The sequence below is a fragment of the Bos grunniens genome, chromosome 16 (genome assembly GCF_055505025.1).
Source record: "Bos grunniens cultivar Pamir isolate PY7600 chromosome 16, Bosgru_T2T1.0, whole genome shotgun sequence".
NCBI classification, from domain to species: domain Eukaryota; kingdom Metazoa; phylum Chordata; class Mammalia; order Artiodactyla; family Bovidae; genus Bos; species Bos grunniens.
The window spans coordinates 71,511,977-71,531,687 of NC_141180.1; the positions used below are offsets into that span (position 1 = coordinate 71,511,977).

At 42.0% G+C, this 19,711-nt stretch overlaps 3 long non-coding RNA genes across 3 annotated transcripts; 2 read left to right on the forward strand and 1 right to left on the reverse strand.

The window, feature by feature from the left end:
- The first annotated feature begins 110 nt into the window (after positions 1 to 110).
- On the forward strand, positions 111 to 3,992 carry LOC147356987 (uncharacterized). The gene is made up of 3 exons (XR_015142845.1): positions 111 to 423; positions 887 to 911; positions 2,582 to 3,992. It is a non-coding gene; the product is annotated as an uncharacterized LOC147356987 (long non-coding RNA).
- Positions 3,326 to 14,045, reverse strand: LOC147356988 (uncharacterized). Its single transcript, XR_015142846.1, has 3 exons — positions 10,926 to 14,045; positions 4,107 to 4,238; positions 3,326 to 3,453 (listed from the first exon to the last, which is right to left on the reverse strand). It is a non-coding gene; the product is annotated as an uncharacterized LOC147356988 (long non-coding RNA).
- Positions 8,428 to 19,031, forward strand: LOC147356989 (uncharacterized). Its single transcript, XR_015142844.1, has 2 exons — positions 8,428 to 8,841; positions 17,889 to 19,031. It is a non-coding gene; the product is annotated as an uncharacterized LOC147356989 (long non-coding RNA).
- The last annotated feature ends 680 nt before the right edge of the window (positions 19,032 to 19,711 follow it).

The window sequence follows — 19,711 nt, forward strand, 5'->3', positions numbered from 1 at the left end:
GCACTACTGTTCTAAAGCATCAATTCTTGGCACTCGGCCTTCTTGATGGTCCAAGTCTCACAAATGTAAATGACTACTGAAGCTTAGTGTAATTTTTAGTGTTTCCCTTTGTCAGACTGACAATTTCAAGTCAATCAGGGTCCCCTTAGCTAGAAATTCAAAGGCTCTCTGACTCATTTCTGAAACGTTCATCTCCTTTCCCTTCTTCTACCCATGAGGAAGGTTGTCCAATAGATCTCAGCCCACACTTATTAACCACCCACATCCATACACTCCCACCACATGTCTGCATTAACAAGGTGTTCCCGATCATCATCACAGATGTCCTGACAGTCTCTCTATGTCCTCCTAGAGCTCCCTGAGGACTAGCTTGGGGAGGTATCCAATTCAAAGTTGGAGGAAGAGGCTTTGCCCACCTCTGTGGTAAGTGGCCCTTATTTATCTAAGATGAAACTGTTGCTTCATGACTTTATTTTTTTTTTCGCTGAATTCAGAAAAAAACTTTCAAAATATTCAAGACAGTTGATATATAGTTTTTAAATTGATGGATGAATGTTGAGTCTTACCCAGCAGATAACTTACTCAAAAGGAAATTTTTCAAAAATGGCAACATAAATTTAAAACTGTACTCAGGAACAGTTTCCTCAGCAGAAATTGTTTTTTTCTTGAAATAAAATTTTGTAATTGCTGGTCAAAAAGAGCTGGAAAGATCTTCTAGGAAAAGCTCCAGCCTTCCCCACAGGTGTCTTCTGTTTTCTTTTGGGGCTATGGACTCAACAACACTTTCCCATTTGGTTTTATGAGAATAAAATGAGAATGAAAGACCTGAATGCATGGTACTCAAGATGCTGAAACCCTTACACTCTTTTCTTCTCTCTACTTACAGGCATGTGAAGCAGCCTATGAACATGGTAAGTATTCAGGGAACGTTTTTCTTCTGAGGAACAATCTAGCTTATGAAGGTGGGGTTCTCTTACCGGCTCTGGTTGGAGAGGTGCCTGATGCTGGGTTCCTATGGGGGTGAGGCCTGTGGGTGCAGAGAAGAGACTGATCTTCCAGGAAAGAACAGTGTCTGTGTTCCATGGTTCCTGGGAATAACTACATCACTTAGATGATGCTGGTTTGTGTGAATCAGAGTTAGGGGCCCTTGTTTGCATCCATGTGGTGTGATTTAGAAGCTCTGTGTGTGTTTCCTCAGGACATGTTTCCCTCTTACACAGCAGAAGTCAACTGAGAACTTTCTAAACACTTCTCATCACACTGCCCCCTGGCTATACATTACCTGATTCTTTCCTCAACTCAGACATTCCTCAAGTTTGGTTAATATTCATTTTCCTCAGATGGAGATGCTGCTAAAAAATGGCTCAAGCTCTTGACCTCCTAAATGGAAAAGCCACACTGAGAACCTCAGGGTGGTCCCAGTGTGTCTGCTTTGGACCCCTGACCTGCACTGATCACTCTCATGGGATCCTAGTCATGGAGCAAGGGGGTCTTGCATCTATGTTTATACCTGGACGTACTAGCAGCTCCAAAGGTCCAGACCGTGGCAATCATTATAAAGTTGGCTCAGTGGTCACAAAACCCAGGGCAAGCGTAGGCAGATTAACAGCTGACTTTGGGACAATTATTAGTGTGAAAGGCACCTCGGGACTCATATCCCCCTGGTTAGCTCACAGATTCTGAGAGTTGTCTGTCCTCGTGTAGGCACTATAGGTCATATTTGTTGGTGCTACTGTCATTGCTTAAACAAGGACAAAAACAGATTATCATCAGGGAGATATTTTATTGTATTTGGTGACATTAACATAAGCCTTACATTGATTAAACCCTGTATCACACAATCAAGAGAAGGTGTCAAATAGATCTCACAATGGAATTTGATAGCTAACTTTATAGTTAGCCTAGTGACCATGACTTTTGTTGTAAACTTCCTCACAGCTTGGTCACAAACAGTCAGCATTCAACTCATGGTATCTCTCCATAAGGAGCTGTCCCCAAAATATATGACTTCTGTGAGTGTGGACAGCCACTGACTCAGTGGACATGCAAACGTTGTTTGGCAAATAAAGACTGGGAAAAAAATACCACATGATTGATAACAGCTATTTGGAAAGGTAGAATTGAATTCAGTCCTCTAACAGAGTTTGCTTTTTATAAAGAACAGAGTCTCATAGAAGACTTGATAATTACAATAGCTATAACCGTGGATCCTGGGAAGGCAGTGATCTAGGAAGAAATCCAGAAGACAGGGACATTTAGCAGAAGCTCTAAACAGGCAGGAGGATCAAGGGTCTCTGACATTGAAAGCTGGCATGCATTTTAGTGTTTGTTTTTTCCCAAACGATTACGTCATCCCTAGTTAAAATGTGGAAGGTTTCTTTCCTTTCTTTCCTGAACCTCTCCTATGCTCACCTTCATTCAGGAAAGAGGATGATTCAACAGCAACTCAGCTCATAGTTACTAACCTCCCTCATGCATACACTCTACCCCATGTCCCCATCAAACTAACAAAGAAACAAAACATTGAGTGACTGGTAAGGAGACTCACCAGGGTCCTGGTGTCTATTTTGTGTCCCTGTAGCTTCCCATGAGAACCCAGGGATGAAACTGCACCAGGCCTGGGCTGAGGAACAACCTCTGAGTACTCTGAAGGTAAGTTCACTTGTCTTTATCTGTGGTAAGACTGTTGCTTCATTTCTTTATGTTTTATTCAGTCAAATGCAGTTATCTATGTAATATGACAATGTACATTGTCACTGATATATGCACTAATATATGCTGGGGAAATATCAAGTATAAATCTATTATCAGCACAGACTTGATTAAAAAAGACATTAAAAACAAACAAACAAACAAACAAAAAAAACACAGCATCTCCAACCAAAAGACACAGACTGGCTGAAGGGATACCAAAACATGACCCATATATATGCTGTCTTTAAGAAACCCACTTCAGACCAAAAGACACATATAGACTGAAAGTGAGAGGATGAAAAAATATATTCCTTGCAAGCGGGAAGGAAAAGAAAGCTGGAGTAGCAATCCTCATATCAGACAAAATAGACCTTAAAATAAAGAATGTTATAAGAGATAAGGAAGCACAATACATAATGATCAAGGGATGAATCCAAGAGGAAGACATAACAATTGTGAATATCTATGCACCCAACATAGGAGCAACTTAGTACAAAAGACAAACGCTAACAGACATAAAAGGAGAAATTGACAGTAGCACAATAATCGTATATGACTTTAACACCCACTCACACCAATAGACAGATCATCAAAACAGAATATCAATAAGGAACACAGGTCTTAAATTATGCATTAGATGAGATGGATCTCACGGATATCTTCAGTACATCCCATCCAAATGCAGAAGAATACACCTTCTTCTCAAGCACACATGGAACACTTTCCAGGACAGACTGTATCTTGGGTCACAAATCAAACCTCAGAAAATTTAAGAAAATTTAAATCATATCAGAAATCTTCTCCAACTACAACACTGTGAGACTAGATATCAATTACAAGGGGAAAAAAAAAAAAACTGTAAGAAACACAAACACTTGGAGATTAAACAACATGTTTCTAAATAACAAACATGTTACTGAAGAAATCAAAAGGGAAATAAAAACATTTCTAGAAACAAATGATAATAAAAACACAACAACTCAAAACCAATAGGATGCAGCAAAAGCAGTTCTAAGAGGAAAGTTTATAGCAATACAATCCTACTTCAAGAAACAAGAAAAACATTGAATGGGCAATCTAACTTCACAGGTAAAACAACTGGAAAAAGAAGAAGAACAACAAAAAAATTAGTAGAAGAAAAGAAATGATAAAGTTATGAGCAGAAATAAGTGAAGAGTTGATAAAAGCAATAGTAAAGATCAATAAAACTAAAAGCTGGTTCTTTGAGAAGATAAACAAAATTGACAAATCTTTAGCCAGACTCATTAATTAAAAAAAAGAGAGAAGAATCAAATAAATGCAATTAGAAATGAAAAAGGTGAGGTTATAACAGACAATGAATAAATACAAAGCAGTATAAGAGACAATTATGAACAACTATATGGCAATACGAAATTTGATTTAGGTCATACCTGAATGGTCTAGTGGTCTTCCCCACTTTCTTCAATTTAAGTCTGAATTTGGCAAGAAGAAGTTCATGATCTGAGCAACAGTCCACTCCCGTTCATGGTTTTGCTGACTGTATAGAGCTTCTCCATCTTTGGCTGCAAAGGATATAATCAATATGATTTTGGTGTTGACCATCTGGTGATGTCCATGTATAGAGTCTTCTCCTGTGTTGTTGGAAGAGGGTGTTTGCTATGACCAGTGTGTTCTCTTGGCAGAACTCTGTTAGCATTTGCCCTGCTTCGTTCTGTACTCCAAGGCCAAATTTGCCTGTTACTCCAGGTGTTTCTTGACTTCCTACTTTTGCATTCCAGTCCCCTATAATGAAAAGGACATTTTTGGGGGGGCGGGGGGTGTTCTAGCAGGTCTTGTAGGTCATCATAGAACCATTCAACTTTAGCTTCTTCAGCATTACTGGTCGGGGAATGGACTTGGATTACCATGATATTGAATGGTTTGCCTTGGAAACAAACAGAGATCATTCTGTCGTTTTTGAGATTGCATCCAAGTACTGCATTTCGAACTCTTTAGTTGACTATAATGGCTACTCCATTTCTTCTAAGGGATTCCAGCACACAGTAGATATAATGGTCATCCGAGTTAAATTCACCCATTCCAGTCCATCTTAGTTCACTGATTCCTAGACTGTTGATGTTTAGTCTTTCCATCTCCTGTTTGACCACTTTCAATTTGCCATGATTCATGGACCTAACAATCCAGGTTCCTATGCAATATTGCTCTTACAGCATTGAATCTTGCTTCTATCACCAGTCCCATCCAAAACTGGGTGTGGTTTTTGCTTTGGCTCTATCCCTTCATTCTTTCTGGAGTTATTTTTCCACTGTTCTCCAGTAGCATATTGGGCACCTACTGACCTGGGGAGTTCATTTTTCAATGTCCTATCTTTTTGACTTTTCATACTGTTCATGGGTTCTCGAGGCAAGAATGCTAAAGTGGTTTGCCATTCCCTTCTCCAGTGGACCACTTTCTGTCAGACCACTCCAACATGACCTGTCTGTCTTGGGTGACCCCACATGGCATGGCTTAGTTTATTGAATTAGACAAGGCTATGATCCATATGATTAGATTGGCTAGCTGTCTGTGATTGTGGTTTTAGTCTGTCTGGCCTCTGATGGCCTCTCTCAGCACCTACTGTCTTATTTGGCTTTCTCTTACTTTGTATGTGGGGTATCTCTTCACGGCTGCTCCAGCAAAGTGCAGCCGCTGCTCCTTACCTTGGGCGTGGGGTAACTCCTCTCCGTCGCTGCCCCTGACCTTGTATGTGGGGTAGCTCCTCTCAACTATGCTCGTGCACCATTGCACATTGTACAGGAGACATTGTACAATCATGACATTGTACAGGAGACAGGGAGTAAGACTATCCCAAAGAAAAAGAAATGCAAAACTGAAAAATGGCTATCTGAGGAGGCCTTACAAATAGCTGTGAAAAGAAGAGAAGCAAAAAGCAAAGGAGAAAAGGAAAGATATAAGCATCTGAATGCAGAGTTCCAAAGAATAGCAAGAAGAGATAAGAAAGCCTTCCACAGCGATCAATGCAAAGAAATAGAGGAAAACAACAGAATGGGAAAGACTAGAAATCTCTTCAAGAAAATTAGAGATACCAAGGGAACATTTCATGCACAGATGGGCTCGATAAAGGACAGAAATGGTATGGACCTAAAGAAGCAGAAGATATTAAGAAAAGAATAAAAGAAGGCAAGAATACACAGAAGAATGGTACAAAAAAAAAAAAATCTTAATGACCCAGATAATCACTAAGGTGTGATCACTCACATTCACCTAGAGCAGGACGTCCTGGAATGTGAAGTCAGATGGGCCTTAGGAAGCATCACTACGAACAAAGCTAGTGGAGGTGATGGAATTCCGGTTGAGCTATTTCAAATTCTAAAAGATGATGTTGTAAAAGTGCTGCACTCAATATGTCAGCAAATTTAGAAAACTCAGCAGTGGCCGCAGGACTGGAAAAGGTGTTTTCATTCCAATCCCAAAGAAAGTTAATGCTAAAGAATGCTCAAAATACCACAAAATTGCACTCATCTCACATGGTAGTAAAGTAATGCTCAAAATTCTCCAAGCCAGGCTTCAGCAATATGTGAACCGTGAACTTCCTGATGTTCAAGCTGGTTTTAGAAAAGGCAGAGGAATCAGAGATCAAATTGCCAACATCTGCTGGATCATGGAAAAAGCAAGAGAGTTCCAGAAAAACATCTATTTCTGCTTTATTGACTATGCCAAAGACTTTGACTGTGTGGATCACAATAAACTGTGGAAAATTCTGAAAGAGATGGGAATACCAGACCACCTGACCTGCCTCATGAGAAACCTGTATACAGGTCAGGAAACAACAGTTAGAACTGGACATGGAACAACAGACTGGTTCCAAATAGAAAAACAGGTACGTCAAGGCTGTGTATTGTCAGCCCGCTTATTTAACGTATATGCAGAGTATTATGAGAAACACTGGGCTGGAGGAAGCACAAGCTGGAATCAAGATTGCCAGGAGAAATATCAGTAACCTCAGATATGCAGATGACCCCACCCTTATGGCAGAAAGTGAAGAAGAACTAAAGAGCCTCTTGATGAAAGTGAAAGAAGAAAATTAAAAAGTTGGCTTAAAGCTCAATATTCTGAAAACTAAGATCATGGCATCTGGTCCCATCAATTTATGGCAAATAGATGGGGAAACAGTGGGCTCCAAAATCACTGATTGCAGCCGTGAAATTAAAAGATGCTTGCTCCTTGGAAGGAAAATTATGACCAACCTAGATAGCCTATTAAAAAGCAGAGATATTACTTTGCCAACAAAGGTCCGTCTAGTCAAGGCTATGGTTTTTCCAGTAGCATGTATGGATGTGACAGTTGGACTGTGAAGAAATCTGAGTGCAGAAGAATTGATGCTTTTGAACTGTGGTGTTGTAGAAGACTCTTGAGAGTCCCTTGGACTGCAAAGAGATCCAACCAGTCCATCCTAAAGGAGATTAGTCTTGGGTGTTCATTGGAGGGACTGATGTTGCAGCTGAAACTCCAATACTTTGGCCACCTGATGCAGAGAACTGACTGATTTGAAAATACTCTGATGCTGGGAGGGATTGGGGGCAGGAGGAGAAGGGCACGACAGAGGATGAGATGCTGGATGGCATCACCAACACAGTGGAAATGGGTTTGGGTAGACTTCTGGAGTTGGTGATGGACAGGGAGGCCTGACGTGCTGCGGACATGGGATCTCAAAGAGTCAGACACGACTGAGCCACTGAACTGAACTGATATGGCAATAAATTGGATAGCCTGGAAGAAATGGACATATTCTTAGAAAAGTTCAATCTTCCAAGACTAAACCAGGAAGAAATATAAATTATGAACAAGACAATTGCAAGCACTGAAATTGAAGCTTTGATTAAAAACAAATCTCCCAAAATTCAAAAGCCCAGGACCAGATGACTTCACAGGAGAATTCTATCAAACATTTAGAGAAAAGCTAATGCCTATCCTTTGAAAAATTCTTTAAAAAAATTGCAGAGGAAGGAACACTTCCAGACTAATTCTGTGAGGCCACAATCACCCTCATACCAAAACCAGACAAAGACAACACAAAAACAGAAAACTATAGGGCAATATCACTGATGAATATAGATGCAAAAATCCTGAACAAAATTTTCACTAGCAGAATTCAAGATATCAAAAACTCATACACCATGATCAAGTTGGGTTTATTCCAGGGATGCAAGGATTCTTTGATATATGCAAATCAATCAATATGATACACCATATTAACAAATTGAAAGATAAAAGCCATGTGATCATCTCAATAGATGCAAAAGAATATGTGGCAAAATTCAGCACCCATTCATGATTAAAACTCTCCAAAAATGGGCATAGAAGCAACCTACCTCAACATGCTGCTGCTGCCGCTAAGTCACTTCAGTCGAGTCCGACTCTGCGACCCCATAGATGGCAGCCAACCAGGCTCCCCCATCCCTAGGACTCTCCAGGCAAGAACACTGAAGTGGGTTGCCATTTCCTTCCCTAATGCATGAAAGTGAAAAGTGAAACTGAGAGAGTAATTTCCTAGGCAGGTTGATAAGAAGTCTAGGGGTCCCCAAGGAGAAGAGGGGTCTGGAATTCTCAAGGAGGAAGAAAGGACAAACCTTTTTTTTCTTCTCTACATTCCTTAGGATTATATAACAATAATGTATCCTGCCTGAGGACAGTCTCTGGATTAAACCTTCTGGCTAATTCTGTAATCTTAAAATGTAAATTATGGGAGTAGACCTGGTCTTTAGAAGGATTATATAACAATAATGTATCCTGCCTGAGGACAGTCTCTGGATTAAATCTTCTGGCTCATTCTGTTGTCTTAAAATGTAAATTATAGGAGTAGGTCTGGTGAGGTCTTTACAACCTCCAGACATTCTTTGGATTCATTAGAGAGTATATAACTTCATTGCTAACATTAGCAAGGGGGTACTCTTTCTGCCCCCTTCTGATGTCTATGTGAAAAGCTTTCTCTATCTCCTTTATACTTTAATAAAACTTTATTACACAAAAGCTCTGAGCGGTCAAGCCTCATCTCTGGCCCCGAGTTCAATTCTTCTCCTCTGGGGGCCAGGAACCCTGGCGTCTTTACGTGATTGAACAACAATCTTTGATCTTGAGGACTCATCTGGGATCCTTCAGGACAAGGTAAGGATGCTTGGAGTTCTAGCTCAATGTTCTCTTAAAGAGCACGTTTTCTGCTGTGCTTTACTAACTCTACAGTGTGCTTGTGTGAATGAATGACATGCCCTGCGTGAAGCACGTAAGGAGCCCTGCTCTGCGGTTCCACGGTGATCTCAAATGGCTTATGGCAGAAACCCATTGGGGGTTTATACCGACCTGCCAATGCCAAGAGGCACCCAATGTCTCCTCCAGGAACTGACCAGAAATGGGCAAAGCGTATGGACCGAACTCTCCTTTCTCAGTCAAACTTTTTGGTCTCTTTGACCATTTCATAACTCCTTGGGAATTAGAAGTACTAACCTAATCTAGGTCAATGATCACACCATCGTGATTATCTGGGTCATGAAGATCTTTTTTGTACAGTTCTGTGTATTCTTGCCATCTCTTCTTAATATTTTCTGCTTCTGTTAGGTCCATACCATTTCTGTCCTTTATTGAGCTCATCTTTGCATGAAATGTTCCTTAGGTATCTCTGATTTTCTTGAACTGATCCCTAGTCTTTCCCATTCTGTTGTTTTCCTCTTTTTCTTTGCACTGATCGCTGAAGAAAGCTTTATTATCTCTTCTTGCTATTCTTTGGAACTCTGCATTCAGATGTTTATATCTTTCCTTTTCTCCTTTGCTTTTCGCTTCTCTTCTTTTCACAGCTATTTATAAGGCCTCCCCAGACAGCAATTTCGCTTTTTTGCATTTCTTTTCTATGGGAATGGTCTTGATCCCTGTCTCCTGTAAAATGCCATGAACCCCATTCCATAGTTCATCAGGCACTCTATCTATCAGATCTAGGCCCTTAAATCTATTTCTCACTTCCACTGTATAATCATAAAGGATTTGATTTAGGTAATACCTGAATGGTCTAGTGGTTTTCCCTACTTTCTTCAATTTCAGTCTCAATTTGGCAATAAGGAGTTCATGGTCTGAGCCACAGTCAGCTCCTGGTCTTGTTTTGCTGACTGTATAGAGCTTCTCCATCTTTGGCTGCAAAGAATATAATCGATCTGATTTTGGTGTTCACCATTTGGTGATGTCCATGTATAGAGTCTTCTCTTGTGTTGTTGGAAGAGGGTATTTGTTATGACCAATGCATTTTCTTGGCAAAACTCTATTAGTCTTTGCCCTGCTTCATTCCGTATTCCAAGGCCAAATTTGCCTGTTACTCCAGATGTTTCTTGACTTCCTACTTTTGCATTCCAGTCCCCTATAATGAAAAGGACATCTTTTTTGGGTTCTAAAAGGTCTTGTATGTCTTCATAGAACCCTTCCACTTCAGCTTCTTCAGCGTTACTGGTTGGGGCATAGACTTGGATTACTGTGATATTGAATGGTTTGCCTTGGAAATGAACAGAGATCATTCTGTCGTTTTTGAGATTGCATCCAAGTACTGCATTTCGGACTCTTTTGTTGACCATGATGGCCACTCCATTTCTTCTGAGGGATTCCTGCCCGCCGTAGTAGATATAATGGTCATCTGAGTTAAATTCACCCATTCCATTTCAGTTCACTGATTCCTAGAATGTCGATATTCACTCTTGCCATCTCTTGTTTGACCACTTCCAATCTGCCTTGATTCATGGACCTGACATTCCAGGTTCCTATGCAATATTGCTCTTTGTAGCATTGGACCTTGCTTCTATCACCAGTCACATCCACAGCTGGGTATTGTTTTTGCTTTGGCTCCATCCCTTCATTCTTTCTGGAGTTATTTGTCCACTGATCTCCAGTAGCATATTGGGCACCTACTGACCTGGGGAGTTCCTCTTTCAGTATCCTATCATTTTGCCTTTTCATACTGTTCATGGGGTTCTCAAGGCAAGAATACTGAAGTGGTTTGCCATTCCCTTCTCCAGTGGACCATATGTTGTCAAATCTCTCCACCATGACCCACCCGTCTTGGGTTGTCCCATGTGCATGGCTTAGTTTCATTGAGTTAGACAAGGCTGTGGTCCTAGTGTTATTAGATTGACTAGTTTTCTGTGAGTATGGTTTCAGTGTGTTTGCCCTCTGATGCCCTCTTGCAACACCTACTGTCTTACTTGGGTTTCTCTTACCTTGGGCGTGGGGTATCTCTTCACAGCTGCTCCAGCAAAGCTCAGCCATTGCTCCTTACCTTGGACAAGGGGTATCTCCTCACCTCCGCCCTTCCTGACCTTCATTGTGGGATAGCTCCTTTAGGCCCTCCTGTGCCCGTGCAGCCATGGCTCCTTAGATGTGGGGTTGGTCCTCCTGGCCACTGAAGAAGAGATGGAAAGAATACACAGAAGAACTGTACAAAAGAGATCTTCATGACCCAGATAATCACGATGGTGTGATCACTGACCTAGAGCCAGACATCCTGGAATGTGAAGTCAAGTGGGCCTTAGAAAGCATCACTACCAACCAAGCTAGTGGAGGTGATAGAATTCCAGTTGAGCTTTTCCAAATCCTGAAAGATGATGCTGTGAAAGTGCTGCACTCAATATGCCAGCAAATTTGGAAAACTCAGCAGTGGCCACAGGACTGGAAAAGGTCAGTTTTCATTCTAATCACAAAGAAAGGCAATGCCAAAGAATGCCAAACTACCACACAATTGCACTCATCTCACACGCTAGTAAAGTAATGCTCAAAATTCTCCAAGCCAGGCTTCAGCAATATGTGAACCGTGAACTTCCTGATGTTCAAGCTGGTTTGAGAAAAGGCAGAGGAACCAGAGATCAAATTGCCAGCATCTGCTGGATCATGGAAAAAGCAAGAGAGTTCCAGAAAAAACATCTATTTCTGCTTTATTGACTATGCCAAAGCCTTTTACTGTGTGGATCACAATAAATTATGGAAAATTCTGGAAGAGATGGGAGTACCAGACCACCTGATCTGCCTCTTGAGAAATTTGTATGCAGGTCAGGAAGCAACAGTTAGAACTGGACATGGAACAACAGACTGGTTCCAAAAAGGAAAAGGAGTTCATCAGGGCTGTATATTGTCACCCTGTTTATTTAACTTATATGCAGAGTACATCATGAGAAACGCTGGACTGGAAGAAGCACAAGCTGGAATCAAGATTGCCGGGAGAAATATCAGTAACCTCAGATATGCAGATACCACCACCCTTATGGCAGAAAGTGAAGAGGAACTCAAAAGCCTCTTGATGAAAGTGAAAGTGGAGAGTGAAAAAGTTGGCTTAAAGCTCAACATTCAGAAAACGAAGATCATGGCATCCGGTCCCACCACTTCATGGGAAATAGATGGGGAAACAGTGGAAACAGTGTCAGACTTTATTTTTCTGGGCTCTAAAATCACTGCAGATGGTGACTGCAGCCATGAAATTAACAGACGCTTACTCCTTGGAAGGAAAGTTATGACCAACCTAGATAGCATATTCAAAAGCAGAGACATTACTTTGCCAACAAAGATTCATCTAGTCAAGGCTATGGTTTTTCCTGTGGTCATGTATGGATGTGAGAGTTGGACTATGAAGAAGGCTGAGCACTGAAGAATTGATGCTTTTGAACTGTGGTGTTGGAGAAGACTCTTAAGAGTCCCTTGGACTGCAAGGAAATCCAACCAGTGCATTTTGAAGGAGATCAGCCCTGGGATTTCTTTGGAAGGAATGATGCTAAAGTTGAAACTCCAGTCCTTTGGCCACCTCATGCGAAGAGTTGACTCATTGGAAAAGACTCTGATGCTGGGAGGGATTGGGGGCCGGAGGAGAAGGGGACGACAGAGGATGAGATGGCTGGATGGCATCACTGACTCAATGGAAGTGAATCTGAGTGAACTCCGGAAGTTGGTGATGGACAGGGAGGCCTGGCGTGCTGCAATTCATGGGGTCGCAAAGAGTCGGGCACGACTGATCGACTGATCTGATCTGATCTTATCTGAACCTAATCTGTTGGATCATAGACTTTCAAGGGGCTTGGTAGCCAAGAAAGCGCCTAACCTCGCTAGGAATGGAAAATTAGGAAGCTAGATGGAGCTCTAGCTCCAAGAACATCTCTGAGGTTAAAGGTTCCTCAGATTGGGACTGCAATGGATTTTTTCCTTTGGTAACACTGGCTCTTAGTGGATCAGAGCAGGCTCTTACACTGGTGTGGTGATGCTTGGAAAGAACATCTCAGTTTTATGTTCGTGTTGGTTTTATCGTGGTCAGGAAATACTCAGGGTTGTGCACAGGCACTCAGGTGACAAATGTTTTTCCCAGTGGTCTTAGCTTGGGAGGCATTCCAGAACGTTACTCTGATTGCACCCCGGGTGGCTTCAGAGGCAAGCAAGGTTAAGGGTGAAGAGCTTGACGTCAAGTAGCAATGCTATTAAATCTACACCTGATACATCCCCACTCCATCTAGGTGGTAGAACCGGGAGGGACGAGTATGGCACCTGTGTCGGTAAGGGACAGACTTAGTCCGAGCAGGAAGGAAAAGCTTTTGGTGTAAAGTCTGTCTACATCCCCATCTAGAACAGGAAGGGACGCCTCCGGTAGAAAGATGACACTGGTCACTTTTTTTCTCTCTTATAGATGGGAGCTAACAATTTCAGCCTCCTTTGAACTGTATCCTGAAAAACTGGGATAGATTTGATCCCCAGGGCTTAAAGAAGACACACCTGGTCTTCCTATGTGATACTGCATGGCCACAGTATCCGCTGCTGCTGCTGTCGCTGCTAAGTCTCTTCAGTCGTGTCTGACTCTGTGTGACCCCATATATGGCAGCCCACCAGGCTCCCCCATCCCTGGGATTCTCCAGGCAAGAATACTGGAGTGGGTTGCCATTTCCTTCAGCAAATTGGCAGACATAGAACAGGAGGAGAAGGAAGCTCCTGGTAAATTCCTAGATAGACTGAGAGAAGCCTTTTGCAGATTCACTGAGATTGATTCCAAAAGTGAAGAGGGAAAAGTGATTTTAAAGGATAGATTTCTCACTCAGTCAGCTCCAGATATCCGCCGTAAGCTATTAAAACAGGAGTATGGACAAAATCAGTCTTTAGATATTCTATTACAACTGGCTCAGACAGTCTATTATGGTAGGGAATATGAGGAAAAGAAAGAAAGGCAAAAAAAAAAGACAAAGGAAAAGGAGGAAGCCTTCTCAATGGCTATGAAAAACGTTCTTAAACAGCCTGAGAAAAATGCCCAGAGGGACCCAGGTGAAAAGGGATGGGCTTGCTATTACTGTGGAAAGGAGGGGCACCTCAAGCGGGATTGCCCTCAGGCATCTAAGCTGCCCCTGGCTCCATGTCCAGTCTGCAAAGGACCACGCTGGAAGAGAGACTGTCCCCAGAGGCGTAGGTCTCCGGGGTCGGACTCTCAAGACAATCAGGGCTGAAGGTGCCCTGGGGTCCCCACACAAGCTCCTGTCCTAATTACACCTGAGGAACCCCGGGTATTAATAATTGTGGGGGGCCAATCCGTCGATTTCCTTTTAGATACTGGGGCGACTTATTCTGTGCTTACTGAAGCCCCTGGCCCACTTTCTTCCCGATCCGCTTCTGTAATGGGACTGTCTGGATGAGCCAAAAGGTATTATTTCAGTTATTCTTTATCTTGCAACTGGGATTCTGTGCTATTTTCACACGAGTTTCTGATCGTGCCAGAATCTCCCTCACCCCTTTTGGGGAGGGATATACTGAGCAAGGTCCACGCCTCTGACATGGAGCCCTCCCTTTCTCTCCCTTTAGTTGAACAAAATGTAAATCCTAGAGTATGGGCTGATGGAAAATCTGTGGGTCGAACACAAAATGCTATTCCTATAGTTGTCAAGCTCAAAGACCCGCACGTATTTCCACATAAGAAGCAGTATCCACTGAAACCTGAGGTTAAGGAAGGGTTAAAACCCATCATTGAAAATTTAAAGGAACAGGGACTATTAATTCCCTGTAACAGTCCTTGCAACACTCCTATATTGTGTATAAAGAAATCAAATGGTAAATGGAGACTAGTTCAAGATTTATGAATAATAAATGAGGCTGTAGTTCCTTTACACCCCGTGGTGCCTAATCCTTATACTCTATTGTCTGAAATTCCTGAACGAGCCAAATATTTCTCAGGAGTTGATTTGAAAGATGCCTTCTATTCAGTGCCTTTGGCAGAAGAAAGTCAATTTATATTTGCCTTTGAAGACCCTACTCAGCCAGCCTTTCAGTTAACCTGGACAGTTTTGCCCCAGGGATTTCGTGACAGTCCTCACTTATTTGGACGAAGTTTGTCCCAGGATCTACAAAACTTTAATAGCTCTGAAGCGGTGGTGTTACAATATGTAGATGATATTTTGTTCTGTGCTGAGATAGAGGAAGCTTGTTCGCAAGCCTCAGATTTCTTAAACTTTCTGACAGGCTGTGGTTACAAGGCATCAAGAGAAAAGGCTCAGCTTTGTCAACAGTTGGTTAGATATCTGGGCCTAATTATATCAGAAGGGACTAGGGCCATAGGCCCTGAGAGAATTAAACCTATACTAAATCATCCCCTACCTATGACTTTAAGACAATTGAGAGGATTTTGGGGAATCACAGGTTACTGTCGCATTTGGATTCCGGGTTATGGGGAACTTGCCCAGCCTTTATAGAAACTTATAGCTGAAACTCAGCAGGCCCAAACCGACAAACTGGTTTGGTCTCCAGAAACTCAAAAGGCTTTTAAGGTTCTTCAGACTGTTCTCTTGCAAGCTGCAGCTCTGAGCTTGCCCACAGGATCAGAATTTAATTTGTTTGTCACTGAAAGAAAAGGTGTGGCATTGGGAGTTTTGACACAACCCCAAGGGCCTCACCAGCAACCTATTGCTTATCTAAGCAGAGAATTAAATGTAATTTCACGTGGGTGGCCCCACTGCCTAAGAGTAATTGGGGCAGCAGCTTTATTAGCATCTGAAAGCTTTAAAAATAATTAATGGATGAAAACTTACCATACTGACTTCTCATGATGTGAGTGGAATATTAAATTCTAAGATTAATATTTGGATGACAGACAGTAGGCTTCTTAAATATCAGTCATTGTTGTTAGAAGGACCAGTAACTAAGTTTAAAGTTTATGGAAATTTAAATTCTGCCACTTTCCTTCCTGAGAAGGAAAATGAAACACCTGTTCACGGTTGTTCTCAATTCCTAACTTTAAACTGTGTAGCTCGGGAGGATCTAAAGGATACCCCATTAGACAATCCTGACATGGAAATATTTACAGATGGCAGTTCTTTTGTTCGGGATGGAAAGCGTAAAGCAGGTTACGCCGTGGTGACTGCTGAACAGGTTTTGGAAGCAAAATCTCTCCCCCAGGGAACCAGTGCTCAGCGGAGTTTGTGGCTCTGACCCAAGCTCTAGAGTTAAGCAAAGGGCAGCGGGTAAATATATACACTGATTCTAAGTATGCTTATTTGACTTTACATGCTCATGCTGAAAAATGGAAAGATAGTTTAAAACAGCAACAGGAGAACCTATTAAGCATTTCAGAGAGATTGAGAGACTTTTAACTGCCATATATTGTCCTAAAGAAGTAGCTGTGGCAAAGGGCACAGAAGGGATGGGAGTAAAGTAGCCGAAGGTAATCATCTGGCTGACTGTCAAGCCAGAAAAGCAGCACTTTACAAAACCCCTTCACTGCAGACGCCTTTGATCTGGACAGGTCCTGCTGTTACTGCTGCTAAGTCACTTCAGTCGTGTCTGACTCTGTGTGACCCCATAGACGGCAGCCCACCAGGCTCCCCCGTCCCTGGGATTCTCCAGGCAAGAACACTGGAGTGGGTTGCCATTTCCTTCTCAAATGCGTGAAAGTGAAAAGTGAAAATGAAGTCGCTCAGTCGTGCCCGACTCTTCGAGACCCCATGGACGGCAGCCTACCAGGCTCCTCCGCCCATGGGATTTTCCAGGCAAGAGTACTGGAGTGGGGTGCCATTGCCTTCTCTGGGGCAGGTCCTATGGAACAGGAAAAACCAAAATATTAGGAAGAATTAGAAAGATATGAGAAAAGAGGAGCAAAGGTTACTGATAAAGGATGGTTACAGTCTGAGGATGAACGATTAATAATTCCTGAAAATGCTCAGTGGAAAATTCTTAAGGATTTACATCAGAGTTTTCATTTGGGTGCAGAGAGTACTTACCAAATGGCTTCTTGTTTGTTTGAAGGTAAAAATGTAATGAAAACTTTAAAGATATTATCAAAAAGTGTGAGGTTTGTCAGAAAAATAACCCCAAGTCTGAAAAGCTAGCAAAATCTGGATTACAACGAAGTGGGAAGTATCCTGGAGAGGACGGGGAAATTGATTTTACTCATATGCCAAAAGCTAATGGATATTCTTGCTTACAAGTTTGGGTAGATACCTTTACTGGATGGATTGAGGCTTTTCCCTATCATAGTGAACAGGCTAAGGAGGTTATAAAGATTTTAATCCATGAAATTATCCCCAGGTTTGGGCTGCCACGGAGCCTTCAGAGTGACAATGGCTCTGCCTTTAAAGCTGCTATAACTCAGTGGGTATCTAAAGCTCTAGGAATAGAATATCACTTACACTGTTCCCAATCCTCAGGAAAGGTTGAAAAAGCTAATGACATTATGAAAAGACATCTGTGCAAATTAACTCAAGAGACACAGGACAAATGGATTAAAGTCCTATCCATAACTTTAATGAGAGCTCGAACTGCTCCCCCCAAAGGAGAGACTGTCCCCCTTTGAATGTATTTATGGAAGGGTTCTCTTATGCACGGACATTGTTATAGACCCTGAAGCCTTGGAATTAACTAGTTATATAACTCAGCTTTTCAACAGGCATTAACAGAACTCTGGGAGACGACTCCTGACACCGCCTCTGAGTCAAGCAAGCCTCTATTTGAGCCAGGAACTGAGGTTCTGATAAAAACATTGGGATCTGGGGGCCCATCCATCGAGCTCCTCTGGGAAGGCCCTTACCAGGTTATTCTTTCTTCTCCCACAGCTGTCAAAGTGCCAGGAATTGATTCTTGGGTACATCACACTCAAGTTAAGAGATGGAACCTTGACCAAAATTAAGTGACTTCATTTTATGTCTTTACTTTCTATTCTCTGACTTTATACCTTTCAGATGGGCCTGATAATCTATGTGAGCCTACTTCTGCTGACTCCAAAAGTCCTGAGTCTGCCGTTTGATTCTCAAGACAATGTCTTCTTGTCCTGGGCTCACTCCTAAGCTGCATTCCACAGTCGGTCTAACTGCTGGGTCTGTGGAGCACTCCCCTCTTCATCAGTGGAAGGCTTCCCATGGTGGACATCCCTACTTCAAGGAAAAGACTTTCTCTAAGTCTGTGAATACCTTCGACAACAATCACATGCGATGCCTCTTCTTCATTTGATGACATCTACCAACCCTAAAATGGATTGGTGCAACACTTTGTACTCTAACTATGGACATAATGTGACTTTTAATTTTGATTCTAAATGTTTTGTTTTTGCTGTTTGCTCCCTGCATCTGTAACTGTATAACTGGATTTGTTTCTAGCCGCATGAAAGCTTTTAAGTTAAAAATGGTTGCTCAAACTCCTGCTACTGCTGCAGCTTCCTCCAACTACTATTTGGGGCCCCTGGATCAGATATCCTCAATATGAGGATTAGGAGAATATGTTGCCTCACCAATTTAGGGACAACGCCCCTTGTCAGCTCGAAAGCAGTTATGGAACGAGAACGCCCCTTTTCCCTAGGCAACATAATTCTCCTAAAAGAAAAGGGGGCCGGGGGGATGAGAGAGTCATTTCCTAGGCAGGTTGATAAGAAGTCTAGGGGTCCCCAAGGAGAAGAGGGGTCTGGAATTCTCAAGGAGGAAGAAAGGACAGACTTTTTTTCCTTCTCTACATTCCTTAGGATTATATAACAATAATGTATCCTGCCTGAGGACAGTCTCTGGATTAAACCTGACTAATTCTGTAATCTTAAAATGTAAATTATGGGAGTAGACCTGGTCTTTAGAAGGATTATATAACAATAATGTATCCTGCCTGAGGACAGTCTCTGGATTAAATCTTCTGGCTCATTCTGTTATCTTAAAATGTAAATTATGGGAGTAGGTCTGGTGAGGTCTTTACAACCTTCAGACATTCTTTGGATTCATTGGAGAGTATATAACTTCATTGCTAACACTAGCAAGGGGGTATTCTTTCTGCCCTTCTCTGATGTCTATGTCAGAAGCTTTCTCTATCTCCTTTATACTTTAATAAAATTTTATTACACAAAAGCTCTGAGTGATCAAGCCTCGTCTCTGGCCCCGGGTTCAATTCTTCTCCTCTGGGGGCCAAGAATCCCAGTGTCTTCTCGTGATTCAGCAACACCCTTTCAAAACTGAAGTCCCTCAGTCATATCCGACTCCTAGAGACCCCATGGACTGCAGCCTACCAGGCTCCTCCGTCCATGGGATTTTCCAGGCGAGAGTACTGGAGTAGGCTGCCATTGCCTTCTCCAACCTCAACATAGTAAAAGCCATATATAATAAGACTACAGTAAACATTATTCTCAATGGTGAAAAACTGAAAGCATTTCCCCTAAGATCAAGAAGAAGACAAGGGTGTCCACTGTCGCCACTATTATTCAACCTAGTTATAGAAGTCCTAGCTACAGCAATCAGAGAAGAAAAATAAATAAAAGGAATCCAGATCAGAAAAGAAGTAAAGCTCTCACTGTTTGCAGATGGCATGATACAGTATGCCGTCTCCAGATACAGTACATAGAAAACCATAAAGATAGTATAAGAACATTACTAGAGCTAATCAGGGAATTTAGCAAAGTTGCAGGATACAAAATTAATACACAGAAATCATTTGCATTTCTATATACTAACAATAGAAAATCAAAAAGAGAATGTAAGGAGTCAATCCCATTCACCATTGCAACAAAAAGAATTAAATATCTAGGAATAAA